This window comes from Musca autumnalis, unplaced genomic scaffold, assembly GCF_047663935.1.
Source record: "Musca autumnalis isolate F117 unplaced genomic scaffold, ASM4766393v1 scaffold_2, whole genome shotgun sequence".
In the NCBI taxonomy this organism is placed as follows: Eukaryota; Metazoa; Arthropoda; class Insecta; order Diptera; family Muscidae; genus Musca; species Musca autumnalis.
This window is the reverse complement of record NW_027411755.1, coordinates 1,056,528-1,072,802: the sequence shown is the minus strand read 5'-3', so window position 1 is coordinate 1,072,802 and position 16,275 is coordinate 1,056,528. Positions and strand designations below refer to the sequence as shown.

The 16,275-nt window shown below is 33.9% G+C and overlaps 1 protein-coding gene and 1 long non-coding RNA gene across 2 annotated transcripts in view; one reads left to right on the top strand and one right to left on the bottom strand.

Annotated features, from left to right (window-relative positions):
* Window positions 1-16,275, bottom strand: part of LOC141393501 (uncharacterized) — a 590,028-nt gene that overhangs the window by 478,575 nt on the left and 95,178 nt on the right. The window contains exon 2 of the long non-coding RNA XR_012410112.1: window positions 13,341-13,383. This is a non-coding gene — a long non-coding RNA (uncharacterized lncRNA). The remainder of the gene's footprint in view (window positions 1-13,340; window positions 13,384-16,275) is intronic.
* Window positions 1-16,275, top strand: part of LOC141393500 (uncharacterized) — a 118,813-nt gene that overhangs the window by 44,518 nt on the left and 58,020 nt on the right. The window contains exon 2 of the mRNA XM_073966520.1: window positions 12,015-12,065. The gene's annotated coding sequence lies outside the window, so the exon portion shown is untranslated. The remainder of the gene's footprint in view (window positions 1-12,014; window positions 12,066-16,275) is intronic.

The following is a 16,275-nucleotide window of genomic DNA, read 5'->3' as shown; positions in this document are numbered from 1 at the left end:
TATGACCGTTCAAAGTGATGAACCCGTTGTGTTTTGTGTGTAGAGATGCAACATAAAACGCATTTTTTTCGAAATGGCATTTTTGAAGTCGATGTCAACGATAGCTCGAAAACGAAATCAAGACAGATTTTTTTTAATTTTTCTACTCGATTTTTTAATAAAACAACGGTCAATTTTTTCTGTTAAATCAAAATTTTTACTTGGCAGATCACAATTTGTTTTAAAACCGTTTTTATACCCTACACCACACAGTGGTAAGGGGTATTATGTCTTTGTGCATTTGTATGTAACATACAAAAGGAAACGAAATAGACCCATAGTTCCTTTTGGGGATATACATATAATCACTTTCTGAGTCGATTTATGCGTGTCCGTCCGTCTGTCCATGTATTTTTGTTCGCAACGTACAGGTCGCATTTTTTGTCCGATTCAGCTGAAAATTGGGGACTGCAACTTTTTTAGCCATAGGAAGAACGCTATTGCTTTTGGTGAAAATCGGTTCCGATTTGGATATAGCTCCCATATATATTTTCGCCCGATTTCACGTATTTTCTGTACCACACACGCTATATATGTCCGATTTCGATGAAATTTGGAATGTGTGACTGAATTCGGTCTAGAAATAAGTGTGCCAAATTATATAGAAATCGGTTCAGATTTGGATATAGCACCCATATATATTTTCGGCCGATTTCGCCTATTTGCTGCTCCAAACACGCTATATAAGTCCGATTTCAATGATATTTGGAATGCGTGACTGAATTCGGTCTCGAAATAAATGTGCCAAATTATATCAAAATCGGTTAAGATCTGGATATAGCTCCGATTTATATTTTACATATTCACAGTGGTGTAGGGTATCATATAGTCGGCCCCGCCCGACTTTGATCCTTTCCTTACTGGTTTTATATATATATTCTGTTCGCCCACAAAAATATACAAAGATCGGCCTATTTGTTTTCGAGCTATCATTGGCACCGCAAAACGCTTTTGGAAAAAAGGTTTTCGCAGGTAGCCATTTACCACAAAACTAAGCAATATTTTTCAACAACAAAAATTCCAAAAGTGGTATAAGATGTGCTTTAGGGTTATGACTTTTCGACATTTTTCAAAAATGATTTCCTGTAGCACGGATGAATGAACTTTTATCTATTAATCACTAAAATATCGTTTATTCCACTGAAATACATATAAAAAAGTTCACGCAGAAATCGATTTAAAATTTATTTTTTTTTTTTCAAAAATATATGTAATGAAGAAAAAATTCTCAAAAATTATTTCCTGTTGCACGAATGAATAAACTTAAGCCTACTAATAACTAAAATAACGTTTATTCCATTCAAATATTGAAAAAGGTCATGAAGAAACCATTTTGAAAAAAATTGACTTTTTAATTTTTTGTTAAAAAATTATATTTTTGAAAAAAAAACGTTTACGAAATGATTATGATTCTCAAAATTAAAGAAAATTAGTGCGAAACAAATGTTGCGTCACTTTGGTTATCTCAGGTGGCTAAACATTTTATTTTAAATTATATATCTGCTTACCCATTGCCCATAATTCTCATAAATTCAAATTTTAAAATCGTGAGGTTTTTTCACCGAATCACCTTATAATTAAGATTTTATGTAATCTTATGTAGAAACTCATCACGCTATGATACATGGAATATGAGGTTGTAAAAAAGTCATAACCCTAGTGCTCTTTCAGACGAAAGAAAGAACTAATTAAAAATATTGGTAGTTTCTTGAAAAAAATTAAGAAAAATTAGTTTTTTGGTCTGCACCACTAGAGATAACCCCTTAATAAAACAAAAGTAATGCCTCTTGGATACAAATGTTACCAAAAGTTTCTACGACCGACATACTCAATCTCCGCAACGTTATGGAGATCATATAACAAAACGCTAGTAGTCCAGCCAAAAATCAAGCATTTTTTATTAACGCCCACACGTTAGCAATCATATTCTAAGAACCAAAAATACCTCGACTCCGACTCCAAACCATATTTTTTCACGATTCAGGCTCCGACCATCCGAATTTCATACATAGTTAATAACTAATACGAAATGTATCGAAATACATAAACATACGTTTTTTTGAGAATGAAACGGATTACATGGTAGGAACTGAGCTAGTAGGAAAATATATTCCCTCATTCCATTTAACTGAAAGCATGTAATCTCAAAATGATGCACCAACAACGCCAAATAAAGATATAACAAGTAAAAAAGTATCAGTCGGCTTTGCCGACAGAGATATACCCTCAGCCTGTGTATATTAAAACAATTTTTTTTCCAAAATACGCATGTATTTCGGGGGTTTTAAAAATTTTGAACTTTGAACCGACAAATATGTTGATTAGGATTAAAGATCAAAATTTTTGCGGAGGAGATACTAAAAGGAGTGGATCGACATTGACCGTTATTTTTTTATTTTTATATTTATTTTACACTCTTCGGGCTGTTTGCTCAAGAAGTGTGGACTTACCCCTAAAAAAACAACAAAAATCAAAGTGATTCGATATCAGGTCTTAAAGTGAACTTATCCGAAATTTTGTGTGGGAGGTACCGGATGGAGTGGACAAATATAGTCTATATTTGAACCTGATCTATATCTGGTAGATATATTAGGATGTGTAAAGTATAGACCAATTCGGCCACTCCCTTCAAGAGTTACCGTACGAACAATTTTTCCGAACTTTTTTGAACTTTTGTGGGGGAGGTACCTGAAGGAGTGGACCGATATGGCTTATCTTCAAACTTAAACTATGTTTGGACAAAATATTACTAAGGCCAAATTTTGAATCGAATCGGCAGATCCGTTCGAGAGATATCTTACGCTCCAACCACTACACACGGTGTCATAGGGGTTTTCTGCACCATTCAGGCTAGTTTCTCAGGAAGTATGGACTTGCCCCTGATGAAATTTGTACCGTCGTATGGAGGGCAGTGAATACAAGTTGCTAAAACAAAAATCAAAGCGATGCGAGAGATGGTCCTAAACTGAACTGTTCCGAAATTTTGTGTGGGAGGTACCCGAAGGAGTGGACCGATTGAGTCCATATTGAAACCTTATTTAAGTCTGGTACACATTTCACGATGGGCAAAGTATGAATCAAATCGGTTACTCCCTTTAAGAGTTATCGTGTGCACAAATTTTCCGAACATTTTCGAACTTTTGTGGGGGAGGTACCGGAAGGAGTGGACCGATATAGCCCATCTTCGAACTTAAACTAAGTTTGGGTAAAAAATTACAAAAGCCGAAATTTGAACCGAATCGGTTTATCCGTTCGAGAGTTATCGTGCGCTCCAGCCAGCCAGACAGGCAGACAGACGGACGGACATTTCGATGAGGCACATTTTGCCCGTATGGAAGTGTATATACCCTTCATAGCCTAAAGGCTGAGGGTATAAAAATAGCATTACGCCATAACTCAGAAACTTCAGCTAAGGCATCCGTTGGGGTTCTTAATGTACTCAATAGGGGCCTTCATTACCATAGGGAATTTTACGCCCCCAGACGTTGACTTCGATTTTGTAGTAGGATTTAACATAGAGACAATAATATCTTTCATAGGAGTCCAATAGGTCCTTTAATAGAAGACAAGGATGACTTCTCACAAAAGAAAATATGTGAAGACGAGTAGACCTTTGTGAGGAGACCAGTAGGTCTTCTGGCAGAAGACTTGTAGGACTTATATAGGCGACGTTCAATGTCCAATTAATTCGATCGTCATAGAACATGACTTTTGCTTGCAAAAATATAAAGGATCTATTGGACGAAAAAGATATTCTCGACATGCATTTTGTAAACAAATTGGATATGAAAAGACTAGACGTCAATGATAGTAAATATCCTCTAATTTAGTATAATATACCCAGCAAAATGTTTGCCTCCAAAGATGCAGTTAAATTATATGTACAAGTAATCTGGAAGTGCATCCAATTATGCATTTTCACTCATGATTTTTACAAGAGTGTGACTACTGAAAGATGCACTCCATAGCACTGCATTTTAACTAACCCTTTGGCATTTTAACTGATCCTTGGCACTGCATTTTAAATGCAAATGGATGCGATTCTTTGGATTGCATCCAAAAGCAGTTAAAATGTGAGGAATGGAGTGCCGTTTGAACTGCATCAGAACATGCCGTGATAGAAGTAGTCTACATTGCACTGCTTCCAATTTATTTTGCTGGGTATGTACCGTTTGCTTATATGTTTTCTTATAGCTTTCTTTTAAAAAAAAGTAATGATTTTTCGAAAAAAATTGGTGTCCCGAATTTAATGTTATATTAATATAATGCAGAAAAAATTGGCCCGGAGTCGGAGTCGAGTTATATTTTCGACTTAGACTCCGACTCCAGCAAAATTGCTCGACTCCGACTCCTAGACCCCGACTCCGAAACCTTGCTAAAAACGAAAAAGTGTATAATACATATCTGAATATATACATACATATAAGCTGTGTTCCAGAACTAAAAAGTTTTTACAATTTTTACGACTTTTACACATTTTACTCGAAAAAGCGTTCCCGTACACAAAAAAAGTTGTAAAATGTTCACTTCTCTTTAAACAAAATTGGCGCTGAATGACGCTCTCTTTAAAAACTTTTTACACGACAAATTTGGGCGAGTAAAAAAATAGTAACATGGTTGCCGGCGTCTGATTGGCTGATACGCCGACTTTGACATTTGTTCCAGTTTTTTTGACGTATTTTCCATTTTACCGTTCCCGAACTATTTTAAAAAACTTGTGTGCGAGAACAAAATTTTTGCAGTTCTCTCTTTTACGAGTTTTACCATTAAAAAGTACGGGAACGAAGCTATATTGTTGTTTCAATCATATATTTTGTGTCAGCAAACAGAATGGCACAAAATATATTATTGAAACAACATTTTTGCAGATTTTTACACTACCCTATGGTGTTCTTAGAATATGATTGCTCCTGCAATATCTCTTCTCTGCGTGCAAACTTTCAAATTCTGAAATTGAAATAAGGTTTATATCGAAAAGCTCCTTGGGTTACCTCCCTCACAAAAGTTAAACATGTCGGTTTCTTTCATACATCTCTCGCACTAAAGTTTTTAGTCTAAAAACTTTATTCTGTGTTAACTAAGTCTATCAGAGTAATAATTAGGCCCACTGTTGTTAATACCTACCCCACCCAATGGCCACATATTGACGTTGGAAACTTCCAAAATTTCATTTGTCATCTATGAAAATACTATTTATTTCTTCTTAATATTATAATTCTGATAAACTTTCTATTAGTTTTGTAAACAAACATTGATTTAATTAAACGTCCCTTCTGTAGGTATGATAGGTCTAATTGAAAAGAGTAGACAAGTTCTAGATGAGGGCCCAATAAACTTATTGCAGCTTAAAAGGATTCCCCTAATATCTAGTAATGCCTATTCCATCCGTATTTACAAATGGTTTTCTATTAGGAAAGATACACCACTTGGATAGAGACGTAGCCAGGGAATGGTAACCCTGGACCCGATCCTCTCACGGCATAGTATATTTTAGACATTTTTCGTATATTTTACTCGATAATTTTTAAATTTTGTTCAATTTTTGCCCCATTTTATATATTAAGACAGACGACGAACACTTTCCCCTTTCTGAGTTTGTCTGTGTAACATGCTACAAACATCGCAAGTAATTAATACATTTCCTCAATGCCGTCAACAATTTAGATAGCCCTAATATAAAAACATTCCGCAACAGGTTTTATAATAAAAGAATACGATACCAGCTAATGAGAACCTTAATATTATGCAATTCACCAATAAAATAATGAATGTCCACAAATAATTTATTCTTTAAATATCAACGACATATGTGTCATCCCGAATGGTGTACGATATACGAATGGAAAGGTGCATAAGACACAATAAAAGATAGAACCAGACCATAAACTAGACCAGACCATCTCATACATGTTGTAATTGAGTTTAATGGCCAAGAGTGGCAACAAATCAAGTTTACTCACATGTAACTGTCTGTCACTCGGCAATGTTTGTGATGGTAATTGTCAAACATTAAAAGATTACTATAATTATATGGTTGTAGTTTTTATGGCCTTAACTAACATCATTAGTACAGCATTGTTGATGGTACCGTGGTGGTGCACTTCTACTTGGTTCGTTCTTTTTATTGGATTTGTGTTTTTTTTAATGATCTAGCCATGGATTTCGCCGACTGACTTGAATGTGTATACAAAACAAATTTGCACATTGCAATTCGACATTGTGAAAAACTTTGGTTTAGGGAGACACTACATAATATCAACGAAATAAAAATATGTTGACACATTAAAGAAGCCATGGCCAAATGTGGCTCAACAATATTTTATATTTAAGGGTTTTTTTTTTATCGAAATAAGAGATTACAGAGGTTCTGTGGTTATCATGCACGCTTGGATATATTAACTATCAACAGAGATTATCTGAATTTCCAGTTGTATGCCACTTCTCATTAAGTGAAGTCGTACAATGTTATATGCTATGTTCAGAAACGGGTCCACAGTAAAATATAAACTAAAAGCTTTACTGACAAGTTTGCACCTATTCATTCTGCAATGATCGTGGGAAAAAATTAAAAATACCAAAGGACTTTGCTACTACTTAGATTCCTCATTCACATTCATAAGGGAAAGCTCTTTAGAGATCTACCGTTCCCGAATTCTGCTGAATTTCAGCAAAGCAATACTAACCATGAAATATCTCATATATGAAAGATGCTTCTTTTTTGATGTGAAGATTTTCAGGGCAGCATATTTCATTGGCAACATTATGTGCTAATGGGTTTTGCGTGTGAACATGCGTGTTCAAAAAGATTCTGCGAAAATGCTACCTGAAATTTAGGCTATTCATTGTGGATATGTTTCTTGTGTGCAATAGTAGTAGAAAATAATAGACAAGCAGCATATACAAGTTGTTTTCTTTCTCATAATGTATGTAAATATCATCCAACTACCATTATGTACGTACATCTTCTCATCATGGCGTGTAGTCAGACAGAAGTTGTCCCATAATGTGGTGTGAATTTAAGTTTTCCACATAACAACAAGTTTTAGCTTTCAAAGTGTTGACTTTTTCATAGTGGGAATTTTTGCTCTTTGCATCTTCCAACATATCATTTACTGTTCGGTTATCTTATGCCTGGACAACGGAAACTAGAACATTTTTATTTTTTGCAAAGTTTATCTGTTGTAACAAATATATTTATCGAAAACTTTTCGGCAAAGAAAGTTTTTCGTTTTATTTTATCTATAAAACTTTGGTGTAATGTGATTATTGCACAAAAATATTCGTTTTACAACTTAAATGTACCAGGCAAATAAAATTTGGTCTAGCCGGAGAAAATTGTAATATTGCAGGTGTAGAAAGAAATACAATTTAGGAAAATGAATTTGAGAATACGGGTATGTATGTAAAAAATAATGTAACAAGAGCAGCAGAACAGGCCACCATCGAAATTTCTCTAAAAGCAGCATTTATGGTCCAATCGATGAAAAAACTTTACCATTCCTACAAAATTTTATGATGATTGGTTAACGATAACCCGTGTCCCTGACCGTTCTTTATTTTCATAGCACTTTGTACGGAGGCCAAAGATGAATTTTCAAGAAATCGCTCGACAGGCCGCAATTATTTAACAATCGATGAACAAACTTTACCAGTTCATTATTGTGGCTAAAAACGAATCCTAAAAAATCTGTGAAAATTGACTCGGATTTTAATGTTATAGGGCCCAAGTTACCTATCATTGGCCATATATGCATATTGGAACAATGGCAAAATCTGGATAGGCGCTTCAAAAAAGAATTTTGTCGCTACACGCTATTAAACGAGATATTACGAGAAATATATTATGGACCAAATCATACATACACATATATCCATTTCAATTGGTCAACGTAGGATTTTTTGAGCTTTTGGGACATTATGCGAGGAAGCTGGACTTACCCACTACCTTCAGTAAAAGTGGTAAAACTATCCTCGAACAGCCCTTACACCGCACTTAAGTGGACATTTTTTTTACTTTTGTGAGGGAGGCATCCGAAGGTGTTGTCCGATATAGACCGTCCTGGAACATGATGCACTTTTAGAAAAAATTTTACGATGTGTAAAGCTTCAGCAGAATCGGATAAGTATTTCGTTTTATTTTGTGCCTGCAAAGGTTTTTAGAGCTTTTTGGCCATTATCTTAAGAAGTCTGGATTTGTCCCCAAAACAAATTTGTACCGTCGTAATAGGGACAGTGAAGACAGCCTGTCAGAGAGCTGGTCTTAAACTGCGCTTTTGCGAAAAACTTTAAAACTTTGTGTGTGAGGTACCCGAAGGAGTGGGGCGAACCGGTAATATATTCTCGTGATATTTTGCCCAAACTTATATCTAGTCTGTATGAAATATTACGAGAAACATATTATAGACCAAATCAGTTGGTCACTTCAAGAGTGATGATGTTCGCAATATTAGCAAAAAATTACCCGCTCCTACGAGTACCTCCCCAACAAACGTTTAAAAATGCTCGCTAAAATGGTGCACACTATCAAGGGTTCAATCGATGTGGTCCATTATTTGTTTTTCGTAATATCCATCCAGGCATAAATCAGACACTGGCTCATCTTCGAACATGATCTAAGTTTGGACAAAATAGTTCGAGGACTAAATATTGGACCATATCGATGGTCCGTACGAGAGTTATCGTGCGCTCCAGCCAGACAGACAACTGGACGGTCAGGGTTAAATCAACCATAAATTGTCTGAAACGGCTTTCGTCCAAACCTACTTGGGAGACGATTTAGCACGTTTGTTTTTGTTTGCTACACACATTTACTCGTAAAATATTCCTAAGACGTTGGAAATATTTTAGGTGCTGCAATGAACAAAAACTAATACAACATACATGGTTTAGTCAGGCTTGATCGAGCTGACTTAGGTAGTTTTGAGTAAGTTTTAAAATGATCACTGCCCCTACTATCGTCTGCTTAGTAGCAGTTTTATTTTTTATTATTTTTTGAAACATTTCAGGCATACAAAATAAAAATATTATTACTTAATGTAGACACACTCTTTCTTTTCATTTCTATAATAAACTTCTAGTTTTCCGAGGACCAGTACGCTACACCACTTGATGTCAGAATACAACCACATAAAACTAATACCCTTTCATTATTGTAACCGCTAGCAAATTAACCTAGTACGGTTAGAACTAATTGAATGCTTTGTCAAATCCAATAACGTTGTTTATTAAGCCTTCATCAAAAACGTTTTATGCTCTCACGACGACAACGACGGCATTCCATTAAAACGCATTATTATTGATTTGTAATTTAATATTATAAACTATAGCTCATATTTCTGATCTGATTTGGATCGACTAGACCAAAACTCAATACATTTTATGGAGCAATATTTTGTCATATATCTGTCATTGTTACAATGGGCTGACTGCCTGACTACATTTGTGCTATTACTGAGACGTTGTTATTTATACTTCATTTCCCGTTCAAGGTATTATTCAATAAAATATAAACTACTTTTCAATCACTTCTAGGGTTTCCCTTCAAGACAGTTGTTTTTTAATGCTCTATCATGCCCTGCCGTCCATCAATTGTACACCTTCTTTTCTTGGATGCTCTGAGATTGAATTGAATATAACCAACAACACCTAATTAAACACGCAGACACGGTGACAATGTACTTTGTTAATTGTTGTTGTTGGTCTTGTTTTTATTTTAGATAAAGTATACAAGATACTGTGCTGAGTATGTAATTACATTTGGCTTTTGAGGTTTTTTGTTTGTTTTTATTCTTCATGCCCAGGCGCGAATGGCGAATGGGCGTACAAACATGGCAGATATTGTCGCTGATATTGATTTATAGGCTTTGTTGAAATAAACCCTTTAATGTCATCACAAAATCCAAACAAACACGTACGCACACTCACACACACGCCGACTGAAAGCGTGAATGTGTTGAATCGTGGTTTTATTGCATTGTGGCCCTTCTCCGTCATTGGGGAGACATAAATTAAACAGACTCTGCGGTTTTACCCGGAGATCATGCAAATATGATTGTATGTCACCGGTAGGTGGGTAGTATGTGATTGGGATTTAGGGAAGTGGGTTTAATCGAGTTTTGATATGTAACATAAACCTTTTAATACAGTGACAATAAAAACGAGAGAGAGGGATAGAGAGCGAGGTGACAACACAATTACTTCCTCTTTTATTGCAACCCCAAATTCAATAATAATTATTTTGTGTGTGTTTTGTGGTTTTGGGCTTAATTAATCGAATATTAATTGATTATTTCCTATTAAAAAAGGAAGTATAATAAAAAAAATTTAATATTTTAAAAATAAAAAAAGTTCAGACAATTTGTTTAAAACTATTAATTTACCTTATCTACAGCTATGGACGCATAAATGGCACGTTATAAAATTCAATACTGCAATTAATTATTTTCGAACTAAAATCTAATAAAATTGAATGTTTTATAATTTTCAGTTATTGCTGCAAGGGTACTTGTTCCAATTTCTTTCATTTATCGGTGCTTTAAGAATGGAAATTGCTTCAAAATATGTGCCTAGTTGCTCGGAAATTAGACATCTAAAGAGAAATAACTGATCTTAGTTTTAAAAACGGCTGGTTTTCTTAGTACAACTATAGAAGCTTCTGATACTGAAAAATATATATCTTAAGAAAAATAGGGTATAAACACGTACAAAAATTATATTAAAAATGTTACGATTGAAAACCATGTTAATGTAAATTGCGATACTTTAACTATGAATTATCCTTTTTGTGGAGTCTCGGAACAATGTTCCCTGTCATATTTTTTCTTCCTTAGCGAATTTTATTTAGCAAAAAAAAAAATCACTTTTAATTTCACTCCTTATTACAAATTCAATTTATGTTTATTCATAACACGCGTTTGCTTCTTTATTACTGATGTATGTAGGGCAAATTAATCATTTTGCATTGGTATCTTTATAATGAATTTTCTCTATAACGTAGTAATTCTTCGGTCTCCAAGTGCTACGTTATAGAGAAGTTCGACTGTATTTGATACAAACTAATGGCTTGGAAATTGACATCTGTTCCGGATGAACGAGTGAAATTGTTATTGTAAAAGGAAGCATTTATGACTTTTAATAATTCTGATCTAATAAAGTCCTGACTCTATAGATTAGGACGGGCTTAATGATATAGAAGCTCCTCTTGTGGCTTTGAACATCTCTCTATCGGTCCCTGATGAGGGTGACTATAGATGATGCATTAGAATCGAGTTAAACTTGGATACGTGATACATCGGCTTCATGATGTATCGCAAGGTGCGAATTTGTTACGAGTCCAATCAAGAGTAGAGTTGACAAAGTATCGATAGTCCGACTATGGTTTGGTCGCTGTCGTAAAGCTTTCTCCATATCGGAATACAAAGTATTTATTTTTTAAATAATTCGCGACAGATAACCCAAACAACATGTTTTGTTTCGGCCAGCGGCAGCCAACCCAGCATAAAACCTATGATTCTACGTAGGTTTTTATACTGCTGCAAAAACAATAGTCGGAAGATCGATAGTTTACCAGCTCTATGTATCTCTATAGAAACCCTTTGTAGATATATATTCCTGTAAATGAGAACCTTTCGGAGACTTCTATAATCATGAAAAAGTTTCCATTGAAAGCAAATTGGATATTTTGAGAATATATATAAACACCACATACCATTTCTGTACTATTCAGGCCGATTTCCAGTCTACCTGCAAATGCAATGACAATAATCATAGATCGGTGTTTCGGAACATTAATATTAATAAACGATGTTTATAAAAAGAAATACTTAAACAATCTAAAGGACTGCCAGATACATTTGGGAATTTAACAAAAAAAAAAACATATTTTCCCTTTGAAAATTACATGAATAATTATAATTAATTTGAATTTTTAATTAAATTCTTTTACTCATTAAAATTTTTATATTTTCTTTTTTCAGATTTGAAAGATGTCATAAACTGCAAAGACTACTTCTGACAACTGAGGAAAGGTAAATTAGCCCATTACCCCAAGCAACAAAAAAAAACAAAAGGTGTAATGCCTTACTGAGTATTTTACCAGAAAATGCAAAATTTTCAAGCTGTTCATTGTCTTTATATTTTTCGTAAATTTACTCAAGTCTATCACAAAGAAAATGAACATAATTGAGTAACCTTCCCATTCTCTTTCATTAAACCGAAATTCCCTTGTCGTACAAAAGAAATTTAGAGTGGTGAACACCCACACCCAACTACATGGCCAATTTGTTTAGGTACAAACAGTATATTTATTACCTGTTGCCCTAATCAAATAAAGTTTATAAATTCAACTAAAAACATTCAAAAGAAAATTTTCATAATTCAATTGTCAACAGTATTGTTGAAAACCCACAAAGAATTTCTAGCATATTTTGGGGACTGTGAATATAAAAATGTACATGCAGATATTTTTGGGGGGATGATAGAAAATTGTATTATTCTAAAAATTTTAAGACTTTGGCATGTTAATTAAAATTAAATCCTTTGTTATATTTCTGAGCTGAATACGAATATATGTATGTTAAATTAAACAACTGTAATATGGAAACTTAATTAAAAAATGCTAGAAATGTAATTAAAAAATACTTTGTTCACAACAAACTATCTAAATTTGATTAATCCCAAGGTATTAATTTTATTGGTAAAACATTTTCAACATTTCAATGGGCCCCTAAGAATCGACCATCAAAAGCCCTTGAATAAATTCCCACCATTAGCCTTAATTGCACTTTTTCCCAAAACAAACCGAACGAATACACCCGCGCCCCAATTACGGCCAACACACAGTTTTAATGACATTGACGTGACCAGGGCTTTTATGAAATGCACTTTATTTATTGTGGCAGCTTTTCTTGCACGTAGCATTCGCGTTTTAATTATGCCAAAGCTTTTGTGGTACACGAATTAGTTAGACAAATTAATCAGCGTGTAATTTTGTCAATTGATAAATCAATAAGTTCGTAAGGGAACTAAGAATATGGAGGGAATTTAAAATAGAAATATGAACCACATCATTGCAGAAAAATAGTTGTTTAAATGGCCTTGGGGATCTTTAATATCCATGCGATGACAAAAAATCCTTGTTGTTGTCCAAATCCCAAATCCACTGGAAAAAACTCCTTATTTCCGTTTTATACTTTGCTATCCACTATCTTCTACTTTATTCACATTTCAAAACTTTCAATAGACTTTTGCACTTTTTTGCTTTGAAACAGTAAATTTATAGTTAAAATAAATAGAAAACTTACCTGGAGTGAATGGTCTTCAAACGTGTGCCATAACCATGAGAACCTGAAAATACAAAGGAAATATTATTAATGAAGGCTACACAAGTTTCTGTCAGTTTGTAGAAAAATAACAGGAGCCGTGATCCTAAATGTGCTAAGAACAGACCGCTATTTTAATAATAAACATAATTTTCTTAGATGACGAAGGAAGTTTTGGAAGTTTCCAACGTAAATTTTTAGGCATCTACACAGAATAAAATTATAGCATTGTCTACCATAAAACTTTACAGCAAGAGATGACCCTAATATTGGGTCATTTCAAAAACAGGTCCCTTCACCTAGCAAAAACAAAAATATTATGTTTTAGAATTGCCTAAAACCCTACCAAAAATTTTCGGATCACATTTCGATATAGCTATATAAGGCTCAAAATACCCCAAATCGGCCTATCGGAGATATATCAAAATCCGATTTTCTTGAAAATGCACCTTTGGACCAATACAAATTACGGTGGAAACAAAGATCGCCTGGGTGGAACGGGTTAGCCGTAACTGATCGTCATAAAATTTCATATATACAGTGTTGCTCAAAATATTTGCAATTCAGATGTTTATACCACATTTAACTGTTTTTAGAGATACATATTTAGTGCTTTGAAAAATATTAATTTTTGTAATTTGATTCTTTATTGGCCCTACTTCCAAGATTTAAAAATGATTATTCAGTTTTAAACACTTATGTTACATAAATGTGTGAAATATCGGAGGATCACATGTTTTAACCTGCTCAAAACATTTACAACTTCGTGGTTTGAATAACTAATAATAGTTCATTTTTGTATTGATTGACATCCGATTGTTTTTTAATCAGAAGAAAGGGGCAAAAACCTTTCATGAGGAGTACTTTTGACAGACAAGTCTAATCATTGTACAGCTAGATGCTCCACTTGGGAGTTTGTTTTTTCTATGAATTTATATTTAATTTATGTTATGAAGTGGAAAAGAGCAACAACTAATAAAAAAATTATTCTAATTATAAGAAAAACTTAAATTATGACCAGAAATTTATATCAAAGCTTTGCTAAAATAGTACTTTTTGAAAATTGAAAACATAGGAACAGCACAACATCTAAAACAGAGCTGGATAAGTAAGTAGACCGATATAGTCCTTATTCGAATCAGATTTATATATATGAGTTATCATTCACTACATTTTACAGAAAATTTTTGAACATTTGTGGGGGAGGTACCCGAAGAAGTGGACCGATATGGCCATTCGAACTTAAACTAAGTTTGGGCAAAATATTACGAAGTGCATAAGTTGGTTCGAATCGTTTGATCAGTTCGAGAGTCATCGTGCGCACCAACCAGACAGACAGACGGACGAACATGGCTAAACCGCCTTAAAGTTTCCATAGTAATTTGTATGGAGCCAAAGGCGAATTTTCACGAAATAGCTCCACAGACCACATCCAATCGATGAAAAAATTTCACCAGTTAATTTCTGTGGCTGAACAAGTAATCCTACAAAAAAATTTGAAAATTGGGTCAGATTTTAATATAAGCTATATATAGGGCCCATGGAAACTTTGAGGCCACTGTGGCACGTGTTAACATATTCCGATTGTACTCAAACTTTGGCAATCTTAAAATCTAACAAAACTAAACACTTAAGGTGGTGGCGCTCAAAAAATACGACATCGATTTTTTAAAACCACCCTAAAGGTCAGGCTAAAAAGTGGTCAAAAATTTGTTCTTTATTAAACTATCGTATCAATATTTGACATAATTACATAACTTTCACGGACGTTCTATTTAAATTTTAATTACAATGCGAATCATTCAATGCCATTGTTATATAGCTGTATATGGGAACAAAAACATGTACATACGTTTGTTCTATTACAAAATTTAAACAACGATGAAAGTAAACCTATGAGCATAAAGGTAAAGTCACATTAGACAAATATTTGCTCCAGCGACCGGCAGTGTGCACTTACTGAGAGCAAGTTAGTATAAATTTCAATGCATTATTTACGCTCACTTGCTTTCAGTAAGCTCACACTGCCAGTCGCTGGAGCAAATACTTGCCTAATGTGACCTTACCTTAAGCCTTAGCCTATTATGTCAAATAAAACCTCGAAATGATGTACCAGCATGTTCAGTTTCCCCCTATTTATAGCAATATGTATGAGGACCTTGAATTATGGAATGTTATCACTACATTCCTATTAATTGTTTGGAAAATAGTTTAATTAAGCGGTTTTGTTTTGCAAAATATTTATCTGGCATTTTTTGGGTTTCAAATAATTTACATGTAAAATGCTTTTTCGTAACATAAATATTAGTGGCTTCTTTGTTTAGGGCTATTATTATAGATTATTTTTTTCAATGCTTTGACTTTGCAAAGAAACATTGAAAACTTTAAATAAATATTGTATACAATTTAAATTAAATTAATATCACTTTTACCGTTAACTTAACCTGAAAGCCATGAATCTGTTTCAATAAATCGAACCAATAGCACAATGTCACTTGTAACAACAACCAAACATTTGTTTCAATAAAAAGAACCTACAAAAATTAAAAATTTATCCATAACAAAGCAACATTTTTATTTTTACACATCGCTTTTAGAAATTCCTAAGACCACCAACTACACCCACTTTTCGTAGCAATTAACATTTTTTACCCAACAGTTTCGCTTCGTATGGTTGTTTTTTTGGGAGCTTGCAACATCGCTCTCTGTGTGAAGTAGAACATGGGAAAACATGTGATATTATTGAAGATAAAAAAACACACAGATTGTACAATCTACACACATACATATGAACGTGTGTGTAGCGCTACATGTCCGCATGTTTACCAGGCCTTGTCATGCAATTATTTCAATACATTCAGCGTTTTTAGAGAAAATCCATCCCTTTGAATTTTGGTTACAATTAAATTCTCATTAT